This window comes from Canis lupus, chromosome 25, assembly GCF_048164855.1.
Source record: "Canis lupus baileyi chromosome 25, mCanLup2.hap1, whole genome shotgun sequence".
Lineage (NCBI taxonomy): Eukaryota > Metazoa > Chordata > Mammalia > Carnivora > Canidae > Canis > Canis lupus.
In genome coordinates this window covers 19,300,833-19,318,020 of record NC_132862.1, presented here as the reverse complement: position 1 = coordinate 19,318,020, position 17,188 = coordinate 19,300,833, and the positions used below count along the sequence as shown (strand labels likewise).

The 17,188-nt window shown below is 36.8% G+C and overlaps 1 long non-coding RNA gene across 5 annotated transcripts in view; it reads left to right on the top strand.

Moving 5' to 3' along the window:
• Positions 1-17,188, top strand: part of LOC140617310 (uncharacterized) — a 99,019-nt gene that overhangs the window by 47,797 nt on the left and 34,034 nt on the right. For 3 of the 5 annotated variants that reach the window (XR_012017547.1, XR_012017546.1, XR_012017549.1), the window contains one exon: positions 3,610-3,727. This is a non-coding gene — a long non-coding RNA (uncharacterized lncRNA). Of the gene's footprint in view, positions 1-3,609; positions 3,728-9,257; positions 9,472-12,206; positions 12,569-17,188 lie in introns of those variants that run through there. The other 2 variants (XR_012017550.1, XR_012017548.1) reach the window with 2 other exon arrangements.

Here is a 17,188-nt window from a genome sequence, read left to right as displayed (position 1 = left end):
CCACATTGGGCTCCCTGCGTGGAGCCTGCTTCTCTCTGCTTCTCTCTCTCTCTTTGTGTGTGTGTGTGTGTGTTTCTCATGAATAAATAAATAAAATCTTTAAAAAAACAAAAAAACAAAAAAAAGAAGTTGCCTTAGAAATTGTACAGATGTGCTTTCTACTATTTTTGTTTTGTTTTTCACTCTAATTTCACCTTTAACTTTACTAACTTCCTCCCACCGTTTTCTTCTTTTTAAAGATTGCTCTTTTTTTAAGTACCATTATTGCTACTCTCATAAAGACATTCAATGCTGTACATTCTCTTCTCAGTAAATTTTTAGCTTTATTCCATCTGTTTTGTAATGGATTTTCATCTTTCATTGCTTTTAGTTGGTTTTTAACTTTAGTTTTGACTTATCGTTTGCTCTAGATCCTATTCAGGAGCATGTGTTTTAGCTTCCAACAGAGAGCTGAAAAAAAAATTAACTAAAAGGATAATTTTTAAACTTAATTCAATATCACACACACAATTTTGTTTATCATATTATAAAGTATTGTCTGATCATTCATGTCAGAAAAAGCTGTATTTAAAAAAAAGTCTCATATGAATGAATTTTTACATTAAGTTCTCCATGAATTTCTACTATTTCTTGGTTTGGGTACATTTGGATTTATATCTGGCAAATTGTCTTCATCAATTTTGCCCTTTATAATTACTTATATCTCTCTTTACCCTCTTTAAAGCACCAAGTTTTGAAAAACCAGCAGCCAAAACTGCTCCTCTTTGTTTGCATTTCACATGATTGCTTTATTTAGCAGTTTTCAGTTCTCCTAGATCACTTAGATTTAAGAGTAATATAAACAATATAAAGCTAGCTTTTGTTTCATTATATTTGGACTATTTCTGGATTTCTTTTTTTTTAAGATTTGTTTATTTATTTGAGAGAGAGAGACTGAGCATGAGTGGGAGGGGGAGAAGGAAAGAGAGAGAGAATCTCAAGCAGACTCCTCACTGAGCACGGAGCCTAATATGAAGCTTGATCTTACGACTCTGAGATAGAGACCTGAGCCAAAACCAAGAGCTGGACTTTTAACCAACCGAGACACCTAGGTGCCCCAATTTCTGGCTTTCGGTAGAGTAAATCAGAAAGCTAGAATGCTTAGTATATGCCCACTCTTTTATTTTATGACTTTATTAAGTTCTTTTATCACTTAAGTGTTCCTTCTTGTCCTCTTATTGTTAAAAATTTATTATTCATTTGTATTTTCCCATTTTTAATTTAGGAGTCATGTTGTGTTTTTTACTTTCACTAATCATTACCTTATTCCTGAAACTCATACTCTCTCATATTAGATATGTATCAAATCATGATATTCTGATTTGCATAAAGATGTCAGTGTACTGATTGGAAGAGCTCAAAATCAAGGTAGTTTTCTCTGTTTCTTTTATTATTGCTTCCCCATTTCTGTTCCTTTTATCTTTCTGGAGATTTTACTATTTGCATGATTGACTACCAGATTCTATCCTATGTATTCGCTCTGTGATCATCCCATTTTTGGTTTATCCATTAAAGAAACTTTTTTTGAGGGAGCACATGCATGCACATAGCGTGGGGAGGGGCAGAGAGAGACAGATAGAGAGAATATTAAGCAGGCACCATGCTCAGCACAGATCCTGATCTGGGCCTCTATTCATGACCCCAAGATCATGACCAGAGGTGAAATCAAGAGTCAGTCGCTTAACCGACTGAGTGACCCAGGCGCCCCTCATTAAAATCTTTAATATGAAAATCAGCAATTCCATTCAGGAGTAGGATCTCCTTAAGTGTGTGTATTATTGTCCCCATTATTTTTGTTATTATGACCTGTCTCATCCAGCAATTCTATTTCATGAGAGGCTTCCTAGCCTAGGTATTCTTGCTATTATCCTCCTTTTGAGTTTTCAATCCTCCTATGTATGTCTTTAATATTTATGGTTTGATATATCTCAGGGTTCACACCAAGACATTGGGGTCTATTAAACAGTGACCAACAGACACATGGAAAAAGGCAAAGCAATCTGTGCTCTGGTGAACAATTGATGTACCAGCTAATAGACTGACAGTCCTCAGCTGAGTCACCAGCAGCAAGCTCTCTACCCCAGTACTCTTGTGACTCATGGATTATAATTCCCAGTCTCAAGGATAGGGACAGCTTGGCAGAGGTCTGGGAGATTTAGCAGGTGTTTCCAGGAACACGTATTTGGTGATCCACGGATCTTTCTTGAGTACAGACGACTCTGATCCTTATTCCTATGTTGGTTCTCTGACTCCCATCTTGTCCAGGAGGGAACAAATCCCTGTGCCTCTGTAGAGATTATGGTTCAGCACATACATCCAGGCTCTGGCCATGTTTTTGGTGCTGCTCTACCACTAAAGAGGAGGATCTGAATTGAAAAATGAAAGCAGAAACAACAGAATACTTGTTAACATAGTTATTCTTTAATAGGGAGTTTAGCTCATTTGCACAGTTTTCTTTATTTCCTTTATTACATAAACGGATTAATTTCCTCTAATCTTTTGGCATGACATGCAAAGTAAAAGTACTATTTTAAATTATGCCTGTGGTTGCATTTGAGTTTTACACACATATATATATTTGATCCTACTTTTTTCTAATTATCAAGGCATCCAATTTTGTTTAGAAAGAGTATATCTGATAATGAAGGGAGATAGTCTCTGGAATCAGACTCTGGGTTTGAGCTTGGTGTCCACCACTTACTAGCTATATGACTTTATTCGTTTCCTCATCTATCAAATGAGGACATAATCCTTATAGTGTTGTTCTGTGGATGGAATGAAATAACACAGACAAAGAACCTAGGACAGTGGGAGGATGGTGTCCAGCATACAGTAACTACTCAAGAAATGTAATTTCTTGATTTATCCTTAACTCAATGTTTTATTTGGTTTCTATAATCACCTCCATTCCTTTTATATAAAATTTTTCTGCATTGAGTTTTTCTTTATAATACTGAATGGCGAGGACATTTTAGATTCAGAAAATACTTTTGGTTATAAATCTAGTCCAGTAGAGATCTAGCATCAAGTGCACATGGAAACTGAATCCAGCAAAGCACTGTTGCTTTGCTATATGCCTGCTTATTTTTAATGATATAATTTATCATGACAGCAGATGATAACAGTGATAAGAATATGTAAAAGGCATTGTGCTATGCTCCTGTTATTGGTGACAGGAAAAAAAAGAATAACATTCTTGAATAAAGTTAACTGGGGATCCCTGGGTGGCGCAGCGGTTTGGCGCCTGCCTTTGGCCCAGGGCGCGATCCTGGAGACCCGGGATCGAATCCCACGTCGGGCTCCCAGTGCATGGAGCCTGCTTCTCCCTCTGCCTGTGTCTCTGCCTCTCTCTCTCTCTCTCTCTCTCTCTGTATGACTATCATAGATAAATAAAAAAAAATGAATAAAGTTAACTGTAGTCAATTACTGGAAGTCCTCAGTAATGTTAGGTTTCACATTTATGAAGTCTAATGGCTCTAAACTACATTTATTAGTAATATTTCTGTGAAAAAATAACATCAATTTTCTATTTAAAGTATTGTTTTATAATATGTTTTTCAATAACCCTAGGTTTCTTATCAACATGGTTATCACCATATATCAATTATACTGTTACATTTCTGTTCTGGATTTTGATTCATTTCCTGGCCAGCTGGGATGAACAACCAAATAATATTCTCAGGAAAAGGTCTGTATGTATAATGTTTGAATATGAAAATATCTCTCTATCGCTTTCACATTAATCATAATTTAATCACAAAAATGTATTACAAACTTTTTTTCTTTCTAGAGTCTTGGAAGATACATTTTTATTTTACTTTAAATAAAAAAGTTCTAAAATTTAACTAGGAAATCCATCTATCTCCTTCTCCCCTCTCTGCAACACTGTTCATTATTTTACATGAAACTCGGGAATCTTTTTCATCTGTACACTCAAATATTTGCTTAACCAAGAGCATTTTCATTAATTGCTATATTTAACCTTTTTTTCTTTCTATTATTCTGCTTATGCCTCTTCTAGAATACCTATAATTCTCAAACAACCTCTCCTTTTTCTGTCTTTCACATGTAACATCTTATTATCTTTATCTGAGAACTGAAATATCCCCTATAAATTCAACATTTTCTCTGCATGTTTTCATTTCTTTGTTGACTAAACCAGGTTGTCCCCTGAGGTCACGTTCTTCCATGTGTCCTCTGCATCCCACATACATCAATGCCAAAAGGTGAGGGATCTCCCTGCTTGTCTTCACTTCCGAACAATCCATCCCCTTTCCAAGGAAGCAAAGACTAAAACAAAAACAAGACTGAACAAAAGCTCTTCTTTGAAACTTAGGCCATTCACCTACACTATTCTCTGCCACTGCTTGTTGTGTAATCTATTGACTCCCTATCATTCCCCTTTATTGAGTGAAGAGATTGATTCTAGATTGAGACTTTCTAGTCACCTTTATGAGATGCTTTTGTTTGTTTTTTTGTTTTGTTTTGTTTTGTTTTGTTTTGCCTTGCTTCTTTCATAATTTCCTTTTACTCTTTGGTTTTTAACAGTTGGACTGTGATTTATCTAGGAGTGGATCTAGATACATCATTCTACATTTGCATCCTTCCTACTTTGAGTTCTTCATGCCTTTTATGCTTAGATTTGTTTTTGGTATTGCATTGAGATGTTTTCAGTCATTTCCTTAAATAATTTTTCTCTCTCATATTTCTTTCTGGGACTTCTATTACATGTATGTTGATATGGTTTATTCCTTCAAAACCTCCCTGTTGCACTTACGATAATGATCTTTCTTTTTTATGATGTTCTATGAAGGCTCCATAGGATTTGACTCTTGTTTACATTTCAACTTTATTTTATGTAAATGTTTTTCTTTCTCTCGCATAATGCTCAGGTTACATGGCTTTATAATTACTCTTAGATCAAAATTTATGAAGGAAGGAATGTATGGTTGTAGGATTGATGGCTTCAGTTTTTACTGGCTGTTGGCCAGGAGCCATGCTCAGCTCCTAGTACCCACTCACAATTCCCATCATGTCAGGAAGTTCCCCAGGAATACCTCTTGCTTCTGCAAGGCCCACAAAGGAGACAGAGTGCAAAATGAAAGGAGGCTACAAGGCACACCAAATTCTACTGACAAGAAGTAGGCTAACAAAACTACTCAGCTGTAAACCCATGCTACCTTTCATGAAAAAAGAAAGGTAATTCTGAAAACAGACCCAAAGGCCCAGAGGAAGGAATCAAGAGCCACAAAAGAATTATTTCAGGCCCTGAAATATAATCAAGAAACTCAATATTTACTTGGCTAAATTTCAGAATTGCTATGGAGCAGTGACTTCTTTGTATCTTTTTTTTTTCTTTTTTTAAAATTTATGATAGTCACATAGAGAGAGAGAGAGAGAGGCAGAGACATAGGCAGAGGGAGAAGCAGTCTCCATTCACCAGGAGCCCGACGTGGGACTCAATCCCGGGTCTCCAGGATTGCACCCTGGGCCAAAGGCAGGTGCCAAACTGCTGCACCACCCAGGGATCCCTTCTTTGTATCTTCTATTTCACCTTATGAAATGGGAATGTCTATAGCCACTATCCTATCCCTATCTAACCATTAAATATTTTAGGGGATAGAAAATTTATCTATTTAGTTTTACAGATCCACAGATTATAGAATCTCATGAGAGGCATTATAGAATCTCATGGGACCAAAGAGTCTCATCCATACCAAGACCTGTAGATTATGGCTTCTGAATAGATACTGTAATCAGACAACATCTAGGGGCAAGGGGTCCCTGGAAAAGAGTGGATCTATTTTGCTGATGACAGGAAAAAGAATCATTAGGGACCAGAGGACATACTGTAGCAGACTGCCTTGTTATATGGCTTTCCATATCCCCACTTCCTAATGTTCATGCGTTTGTGTGATCCCCCCTTTGAATGTGGACAGGAACTATAACTTACTTCTAACCAACAGAAGATGGCAATGGTGAGGGATGCATGTGACTGCATGTACATAATTATGTGATTACATTAGACAAGATAATAGCTCTCATCTTACTGGGGCCTTTCTCCTCCTTGCTGGCTTTGTGAAGCAAGCAGCCACTTTGGAGAACTTGACATGGCAGTCACAGCAGATAGCTGTAAAAAGTGAAGAGTGACCTCTGTCCAAGATACAGCAAGAGAGCTGAAGTTCTCAGTCCTACAACCACAAGGAATGGAATCTTGCCAAAAACCTGAGTGAGTCTAAGAATAGATCCTCTCCATGTAAGCCTTAGATGAAAGCACAGCTCTGGATGATACCTTGATTGTGGTCTTGTGAGATACAGAGCAGAGGGCTTACCTAAGTCATATCTGAACTCCTGACCCATAAAAAGTGTGAGCTAACAAATGTGTGTTGATTTAAGCCACAAACTTTGTGGTAACATTGTTATAAAGCAATAAATAACTAATACACTGTTCTCTATTTTTATGTATTTTGAGATATTTATAATAAGTAAGTTAAAAACATTTACTTTTAAGGACCCTATTCCATTTACTTTGTGTTGACTTTTTATAGGCTTCACTTATTTTCTTGATTTTATTTGCCAACTCTTTCTTGGGAAGAGGTCCCTTCAGGCCCTGGGATTTGCTCTCAGAGTAGACAAATGCCCTAAATCAGTTCTCTGTTCCCATGGATGTTAGAAGTTCCCACTGCAGCCCATTTACTGACATTAAGGTTGGTCTTCAATACCTGTTGAATGTGATGCCCCAAAAGCATTCATGTGTTGTGACTCTACAGATCCTAGGTAGGGATCTTTCCTTTCTAAGTAGGAATCTAAATTCTTGTGACAGCTAGAGATTTTAATGCAGTTTATAGGTATCCTCCTATATAGTGCATAAAAAATATCACCTTCAGTACCTGCTATGCCAGTATGCATTTTTGTTATGCCCTTCTTACAATCTTTTTCTTAGGTGACTAAATTGTCCCAGGATACAAAGTTTCTTTATCTTCACATGCTACTCAACTTCCTGCAATGATGTCTAGGAGTCTAGTTTCTAAATGGAGATAAGAAGAAAAGGTTGCCAATGAAGGAGAAGTACTGAATGGGTTGGGAAAGCAGAAAATGACAGTGATTTTGCCTGGCCCACAGTTCCTACGCATTTGTTGAATGGGCTCTGATCTTCCTGAGTAGTACACACTTTCACCCTCTGGATTGGGGAAAGTTTTTGTTACCTTCTTTGAGGCCTTCTGTCCAGTTCTGATTCAGAGGGTGGAGTATATGTTGTGTAATCCAAGAATATGCATTTCAATTCCATTCTCATGGGTGATTCATTCAGTGGAAATTCTCTCTGCACATTGGGCTATGGTCTTTCTTATTTTTTTTATTTACAGAACTGTCATTACTTTGTCCTTTTGTTTAAATTTGTGGATATTTTACTGTAATGGGAAATTTTAAAATTTTTTTAAAAAGCTGTGTTACACATAGTGTCTGTTACTATCTTAACTTACAAATCTTAGCCTCTTTTTTGGTTTTAATGAAAGGCTGTGGGATTAAGAGAGGACATTGACCTTTTAGATGCCTTTTGTATTGAATCCAGGCTTGTGTCTATCACATTTTTTATCTTCTTTTATTTTAAAAAGCTATAAAGGAAATGACATTTCCTGAATATTGAGTATGTCATGTATGCCAGATATGGCACAGGGCATTTTCACATAAAATTTTTCTATCTAGTTTTGATAAAAACCCTTTAAGTAGGTGTTTTTACATTTATATGAAGAAACTAAGTCATAGGAAATGTAAAACTTTTTTCATAAATGCATATGTTGAAAATAGAATTTAAGCCAAAGTCTTTTGACTTCAAGTGTTGTAGTCAAGAAATTCAACGTCCCAGTTATGTGGGCAAACTTGAGTCAATTTATCTGCTCTCACATTGATCAGGGTGGGTAACATCCTGCCTTCTATGTGGTGGAGCTTTGAATATCTTGGGTCTTTGAACTGGGATTATATAAATGGAATGAACTGAACAGGGCTGCTAAACTACATCTAGCTCACTCATATGAGCTCCATGTAATCTGGATACCTGCCAATAGTGCTTCCTCCATTTGGACACAGTAAGGCTGTTGGCTTACCTTTCTTGGTGCTGATATATTTTGGTCAACCCAGATTCTGGAGTATAGTTGGCTTGGTTAAGTGGCAATGTCTTTCAACCTTCTCATGCCTGAAAAGGCACTGCCTTCTCCCTTTGCAGCATGTCCCATTTGGCCTCTCACTCCCACTCAGGCACAGTTGCTTTACCATCCAAAACTCAAATCATTTCTTCTGGATTTTCTTGTTCTTCTATTTTAGCAAGTTCTCTCAACATTTAATCCCACATTTCTTCTCTTAGGGTACTTTGAGTCTCACTTACTTTTCTATCTTGGTAACCACTCTTCCATGTACTTTTCTAGACACATCTTCAAAAATATTTGGATCAAACCATATCCTAGCTATGTATTTCTGCATCTCCAGGGGGAGAATCTTTTTTAAAAAATATTAAACTCTGTTAATCTAAAGCTTTCCACAATGTCTCTGATACTCTAAATATTTGTACTATTTCTGTGTCAGCATAATTCTCAGGGGGTAGACATCACTAGTATCAGCTGTCTTTAATAGATTTTTGGTCTTTGTTTTAAAGAGGATTTCAGCTAGCTTTCCTTCTACTCTTGTCCAAATGCAAATTATACCTATGGTATAGGAGAGGCCTTCATTTCTTGTTATTTGTTCCATAATAAAGTCCTTTTCTTTTCTGTGGATAAAGCTGAAATATAGATCTCCAAGATTCCTAAGTATAATTAACACATGGTGGATCAAAGGTAGATAAGCCATTCAATTTTGGGATCAATCCTGCTTTAACCCAAGATGAAGGTCAATACTTAATATTCCAAGATTATATATTGTTCTTATATTCTATTTTTAAGTCGGTTTATTTGTATTGTATGAATATTCCAATATTCTCCTATTAGTTTACACAACTGATTGAGAAATACAGCAGAGGGTAGCAGACTGTTTAACTTACTAATACATAGGTTGGTAAACTTCTCTATAAAAGGCCAGATAGTAAATATTTTAGGATTGTGGGCCTTATGGTCTTTATTGCAACCACTCAGTTTTTCCATTGTAGTATGAAAGCAATGATAGACTATATGTAAATGAATAGGCTTAGCTGTGCTCCAATAAAACTTTTGTTTTTTTGTTTATAAAAACAGGAGGTAGATCACATTTGACATGTGCGCCATGGTTTGCCAACTCCTGTTTTAATGCCTGGACAACTAGAACATGGAAGCTATTCTCAAGTCGACTTTTGAAAGAACTAAAGAAACAATCAAAGTCATAGATATAAATGTCTCTTGCTAAAGCCCAAGGTTCAAGGCATGCATTCTGACTCCATAAAATGCCTCTAAGCATGTCTTTTGTTGCTTTTATTTTTAATTTTCTATGTCTTCATCTACTATTCTATTTCCTGTCTTCTTCTTCTCCAAATCCATGATCCTTTTAACCAAATACTGGGATCATGATGGGAAAGACCAGTAATAATACCTTGTCTCCTTATCCAAGCTCTGAACCACTTGAGAAATGAAACAAGGAAGTTGACATGTGGAGACCAACATTTCCTTTTTGTTGCCATGAAAGACCAAATCAGAGGCTGTGAGTTTCCTAGTATAGAGTGAGTCCCAAATGTAGACACTCTTATGAGCCTAGAACTCCTGCTCCCTATGGGCAGCTTGCATTCCAGAGAAAGGAAGAAGGAAGGGCTCTGCTTAATTATTCTTTCCATGTTTACCTTTCAGGTAAGTAATTCCATCTAGCCTGGGCAGGAGTGAGGGAGGCAGCCAAAAAGGTCTAGAAGTACTGTACCAAATGAGGTTTTCTCCAAAGGGGAAAGGAGCATTCCCCAACAAACAATGTCAGCCCAAGCCATGAGTTCCAAAAGACTGTTCTGTGTTGACATGCATAGGCAACATATGATACAACAGATGAAGAAAGCAGTGGGATTCTTAGGTTGAGTGACATTCACACAGCTATTTAAAATCTTCATGCTTTAAATAGTGGTCCCGCTCTGTTGCTCCCCAAAGGATGTGGGAAAGTCAAGAACATTCTCAAAATAATCTGTTTGATGAAGTTCCAGGTTTCTTATCATAATAATTTCTTCTGCAATAACCCAAAAGCCTGGAGAGCAGCTCTTACAGGTCTGCAGCATCATGATTAGCAATTCTTTCTCTTTTCTTCATCACCACCGAACTGTGATGGTCAAATAGAAGTCCTCAGTAAATATTGCTTAAACAAATGAATAAAATCAACCTTCTAAGGTTTTGATTTCCTATCCTCATTATCTTGTTTAAACAGCAATAAGTTTCTCTTTAACAGGATCTGCCCATTCTCTTAAAAAAAAAAAAACCTTCTCTTCAGCTCATAGAAATTTAGATTCATCTTAATATCCTACTTTTCTAATTCATTGCTCTTGAAAAAAAGATGGGAAAGGAGCAGTATCTGATGCATGAGACATAGCCAGAGGTGATGGTATAACTGAAAATGGTTGATAATTGTTGTAATAAAGAAGCGCCTGCTAATTTGTTGCTAATTTATATTTGGAAATTAATGTTGTCTCTGAGGTCTTTAATGAGGGCAGGAAAATATAGAGGCTCCTTTAAAAAGGGAAAATGAAATAAAAAAATAAGTTTCATATTTTCCTTGGTCTGTTGCTTAAGAAGGTTACTGTAGGAAATGTAAATAGACCACAGGAAGCTTTAGAAACTCAGCTCCTTGATTGGAAAAATGGAAATTCTGTTTTTTATGGAAATAAAGTAATTCTATGAAAATACAAAATACAGTTGGTTATCATTTTAAAAAGGTTAGTCTTTTGGATTATGGTTTCTTTGATATAGTACAACTCTGGCACAGGCCATTCCAAGTATATTTCTGAAAGCAAAATAAATGGAAAACTGTTTTCTCTCTTCATTAATGTCTTGCTGTGTTCTATTTGTGGAATGCCAAGAGAAGGAGCACACAGAGTTTCCCTGGATCATTTTCAGAGAGAGAAGGATGAATGGGGTAAGGGAGTAGACCCCGGAAGAAAAGAGTCACTCAATTTGAAGAAATAATGCTTCCCCAGGCTTACAGCACATTTAGATCCTCTAATTGTGAGAAATAACACCTTTCCTAGACCTTTGGTACCATTTCTTTTCAGTGAAAATTATCCAAAAGAACATAGCAAGTAGAGAAGATTTTGTTTGTTTGTTTGCTTACTAACTATAAAGTCCTCATGACCCTAGCAGGCTTATAAATTATTCTTTTTGGATTACTTTTTTCATTTCCCCTCCAAACACACATTTCCTGCCCTCTCCATTTGTCTTGAACATTGTACCATCTCTTGGTGAATTTTAACTCAACTCCTTTTCTTTCTTTGAATAAACTTCAGTGCAAAAAACTGTAATATCTTGAAGAAGCTACATTTAAATACTCATATTTTTAAAATCAATACATTTTTAAAGATTTTCTTTATTTGAGAGAGCGAGAGAGCAAGCATGAATGGGGGACAGAGACAGAAGGAAAAGAAGAAGCAGACTCCCTGCTGAGCAGGGAGCCCCATTTGGGGCTCCATCCCATGACTCCAAGATCATGATCTGAGCCAAAGGCATACACTTAACAAACTGAGCCACTCAAGCACCCCTAAACAATATATTTTTATCCATGACTATATGCCAAGGCCTGGCGACACAGTAGAGAATAAGTCAAATGTTGTCTCTGTCTTCATGGGGCTTACTGGATTTCCGGAGCACCTAGAACAAAAGTCAACAAACTATGATGCATGGGACAGATGTGGTCCATTGCCATATTTTGGAAATAAAGTTTTATTGAAACAATCATACTCATTCAGTTACAAATTGTATATAGCTGCTTTTGTGCTACCATAGCCAAATTGAATAGCTGCAGTTTAACTATTGGGTTGGCAATACCTAAAATATTTACCACCTGGTCCTTCACAAAAAATATTTGTCAACTGTTGCCCAGGAAGGAAAACTAGTTCCTATTATACATAGAGCTAAAGAAAGAGACAGCCATTAAAGGATTTCTGTGGAAGAGTATATCAAAGCTTCCCAGTTGACTCTCAATATTCACTCTGTACTCTTTTATTAAAAAACACTTTCCATTTGCAGTTGGGCATGCATCACCTGGAATAGAGACTACACTTCCCAGTCTTCTTTGCTGATAGAGATGACCTTGCATTTCAATTCTGGCCAATGAGATGTAAGCAGAAATATTATGTGCACTCTTTAGAAGTTTCCATAAAGAAGAGGATGGATCTTTGTTTATGGATCCTTCATGGACCTTGCTGGTTACAGTGCTTGAACTCAAATAGCCATCTAGGACCCTGAAATCCGGAAATAGTGATATGGGAGGAGAAAAGACTCTGATTTATGGAGCCAATCATGCTAATTTTGGACTACCTCCCATTGAAATTCATTTCTGTGAAAAAGAAATAAACTACTGTGGTTATGCTAATGCCATTTTGGCTTTTCTGTCAAATGCAACTAAACTCTAGGAGAATTTCTATCTAATATATCTGATGTCCAGTTTGTACTCCCCCTCTTTGGTGCAAACCTATGATTTTTTTTACCTTTTTATTGAGGTGTACTACACAGAGGTGTATATATGTCATGTTTATGGTTCCATAATTTTTTACAAATAGCACAGCAGCATAACCAGTAGCTACATAAGATAGACTATTTCCAGCACTCCAAAATGCCCCTACTCTTTCTTCCAATAGCTTTCCCCACTTATGAATAACCACTTTCCTGATTCCCAATTGCATTTGTTACCTTTTATTGTTTTACTTTACAAGACAAATGGGTTGACACAATGAATAGTCTCCTACAGTCTTCTTTTGTTCAATATTATGTTTGTGATTTTTATCCATATCGTGAAATGTAGGTGTGATCATTCATTCCCATTGCTGAATAGTATTTCATTGTGTGACTATACCACAACTTATTTATTCATTCCACACTTGATGGACATTTGTGTAGCTTCTAATTTTTTGATTACTACAAACAGTTCCATTATAAACATTTCTGTACATGTCACTTGATGAACAGGCATACACATTTCCTTCTGGTATATACCTAGGAGTGGAACCATAGGGTTTGCATAGTTTCAACCATAAAAGATATTGCAAACAGTTTTCCAAAGTGACTGAACCAAGTTGCACTCCCACCAACAATGAATGAAAGTTTTGATTGCTATAAATTCTTGCTAACACTTGGGATCCTCCTTTTTCATTTCAGATATCTTGATGTGTATATAGCTGTATTGCATTGAGTTTTTATTTGCATCTTTCTTATGACTAATTGTATAATTTATCTATTGCCACAATAGTGCTACATAGCAAGCAACCACAAAATGTCAGTGACATTTCACAGTAAGCATGTGTTGATCCAGAGTAGAAAGTCAGCTGGGGGCTGGTTTGGCAGGTCTGCTGTCCTTGGCTGGGATTGTTCACATACCTGTGGGTGTCAGCTGACTATCATCTGATTTAGGCCGGCTGCAGCTGGAGCAACGGGGGTTACTCATCTCTCTTCTACACATCTCTCAGTCTCCATCCAGCAGGCTAGCCCCAAGATTCTCATGGATATGGCACAGGTGCAAAAGCAAACAAGCCCAATTGTGCAAGTGCTTTTCAAAACTTTGTTTGCATGACATTTGCTAATATTCCATTGGTCAAAGTGAGTCATACAGCCTTGCTTGGATTCAGAGTCAGTCAGTACTACAAAGTTACATGGCAAAGGGAGTAGAGACATGAGTGGAAGAAGTGAGCCATGTTTGCAATGTATTACACTAAATGAAGTTCAGTACTTTTCAAATTCTTATTGGCCACTTGGGTATCTTATTCTGTGACATGGCTGCTCAAGTCTTTCCTATTTTCCTTTTGGGTTGTCGGTCTTATTATGATGTATAGATTTTTATGTTTCTAGATATGAATCTTGTTGAATATATGCATTATGAATATGTTCTTCCCCTCTGTGAACTACTTATTTATCCTTCAATTATGTCTTTTGAAAAATAAAACTTTTTAATTGTAATAGTCAATTTATCAAGGTTTCTTTATGTTTAATCTTTTCTGTGTCTACTAAAATAGTCTTGCCTACCCAAGAGCATGAAGATATATAGTTATGTCTTTTTTCTAATATCTTTATTATATTATCTTTTTTTTTTAAAGATTTTATTTATTTATTCATGATTGTCACAATGAGAGAGAGGGAGAGAGAGAGAGAGAGGCAGAGACACAGGCAGAGGGAGAAGCAGGCTCCATGCAGGGAGACCGACGTGGGATTCGATCCCGGGTCTCCAGGATGGCGCCCTGGGCCAAAGGCAGGCGCCAAACTGCTGCGCCACCCAGGGATCCCTATATTATCTTTTATAAAAAATAATAATTCATTTGGAAGCTGTATTTTTGAAAAGACTGAGATAAGAATCAAAATGCATTGTTCCCTTACAGCTATCCAATTAATTAAGTAGCATTTATTAAAAAAACAAAAACAAAACAAAACATCCTTTTCTTTCTGTGGTATGGTCTCACCTTTGTCATAAATCAGACAGCCATATATGTCTGAGTCTGTTTCTATACTATTTTTGACATAATCTTGAAAATATTATAGCCTAGTTTTGTCTTCATTTTGAGAGTTAATATCTAGTCCTGTTTTCGTGCCTAGAGAGATGTGGTAAAGATCAAGTTGAATGAACCTGTAGATTCTCAAACGAAGTGAATTTTTAGCAGAGAATAGGACTTTGAAACAGGGCAAAAGTTTACTTCATGCTATTTTTTGACTGGACTAAGAATCAAAATAAATATCTCATGAGGAAAACTATTTTTTTCCAGTTTAGTGTATTGGGCAAGCTATTTTTAAAGTATTTGCAGTTCAAAATTTCTCTTTCAGTTTAATCCACAAAGCTTCAGTGATTACATCTATTACTAGGGTGATATCTGCTGTGTATAATAGTTTTTGATAGTTCTCATACCAAGATTTAGGAGAGGCATCAGTGTATAGAAGACTTACTTCCTTGCCTTCTGCCCAAGATTTATATAATAGAATAATTATTGTTTTGTGTAAAAACAAAAACTTTCTTATTGGAAAGAATAGTACAAAATGTGGGCTTGAAATTTCCAGATGGAGAATCAGGTTTAAAGAATGTCACTCCAAATTTTCCAGACCATTTGAAACTACAGCCTAATGGACCAGAAAGGGAAATTTTCATCATGATTTTCCTGAGTTAATCTGATTCTCATTTAGGCCAGAAACCAAAATGTTTTGTTACTGGCGTATTGTCTGCCAGGAGTGGCTATATACCAGAGATGTACAGTCTACATCTATTATAAATACCAATGTTTAAAATTGGTTATCTGATAAGGTACTTGATGAGATCTTACTAGAGGAAGAAATGGCTAGAAATGCAGGTGTTTGACTTGTAGTTGCAGATGAGTGAACAAATAGTTCACCAAAAAGAGCTTGGACAATCTTAAAGGTCCCATTCTAATTTACCTGGGCAATATTTTCCCTGCTATAATTCCTCAGATAGGTTTCCCCTCCTTTTTTCTTCCAATATAAGGATGATTTTTAAAAATATATTTATTTATTTATTCATGAGAGACACAGAGAGGCAGAGACATAGAGGGAGAAGCAGGCTCCCCGTGGGGAGCCCAATACAGGACTCAATCACAGGATCCCAGGATCACTACCTGAGCCAAAATCAGACACTCAACCACTGAGCCACCCAGGTGCCCCTAAAATATTTTAATAAATCAGAAAAATAGACTTAATTTAAGTTATATCTATTGCAGGTGAGGAACTGTGAAAACTGCAAAAAGGAGGCAACATCTAAGGTGGGATACAACTTGGGAAATGGTATTTTCTTCAGAGAATTTCCTCTGTGTGCCTTGATTCAAGGACAGAGAGGGAAAAGCTTAGAGTTTGTCCTCTTTCTATGCATGAAAGAAGAGCCATTCCTCTATTGCCATTTAGTTAGTAACCACACTCAGCTGGTGTCGTAGAGGGGTCACTGTCAGTTGATGAGTGAATGAATGCTGCCTCGGATTGCTTTTCAAAATGCTTATGTGTATATGCTGCCCCTTCTCAACTGACTCTCAATTTTCAGAAGATAGAAACTCTACTTTCATTGCTTTCGAACACTCTTCTCTGTTCAGCATGCTACTAAACATAAAGTAAATACTAAAAAATTACTTAGAATTCAAATTATCAGAATTAAGAAGTCCTACTGTTCCTTTCCATTTTCCAAATGACATTTATATCCAATACCTAGAGAAGAGAGGTATAGTATGTGGTGAAAAGTTATGAGGACTTGGATCCCGACTGTAGGAAGCTACAGCCTTAGTGGGACAGAGCTGGACAGAAGCAAGAGGAGATTTAAAGAAGCTAGTGAAACAATTAAAAGGGAAACTGGAGGGCAGCCGCAGTGGCTCAGTGTTTTAGCACTGCCTTCAGTCCAGGGCATGATCCCGGAGACCCGGGATCGAATCCCACGTCAGGCTCCCTGCATGGAGCCTGCTTCTCCCTCTGCTTGTGTCTCTGCCTCTCTCTCTTTCTCTGTGTCTCTCATGAATAAATAAATAAAATCTTAAAAAAAAAAAAGGGGGGGGGGAAACTGGAAATAGGATCGTTCAGGGTCCAAGGAAGAAATAAAAGAGTTGTCAGTGATGTCAATGTCACAGAGAGGTCAAGTTGAGGGAGGCTCAAAATAGATCCTGAAATTTGGTAAATAGAAGGTCACTTGTGACTTCAGGGAGAACCATTTCAATAGAATAGCCAACAGCAGTGAGGTCAGCAGTGTTGCGTTAAGGAGTGAGTAAGAGGGGACATGGGGAAACATGAGTAGAGACTTTCTCTCAGGAAGTTTTAAGTGCTTTGAAGAACAATTCGTGTTGTAGGAGTTCAGGGAAGGAAAAGAGCAAGGAAACTTTATAAAGGAGATATGATGATGGGGAAGAGAAATTTATGACTTATTAAGAAAAGAGCACAAATTATACTTCGAGGTTAAAATAGCCCATATAAAAAAAATAAAATAAAATAGCCCATATAGGAATGACATCAGGAAAGCAAAAGAGGAGGAAGTTATTAGAAAATCA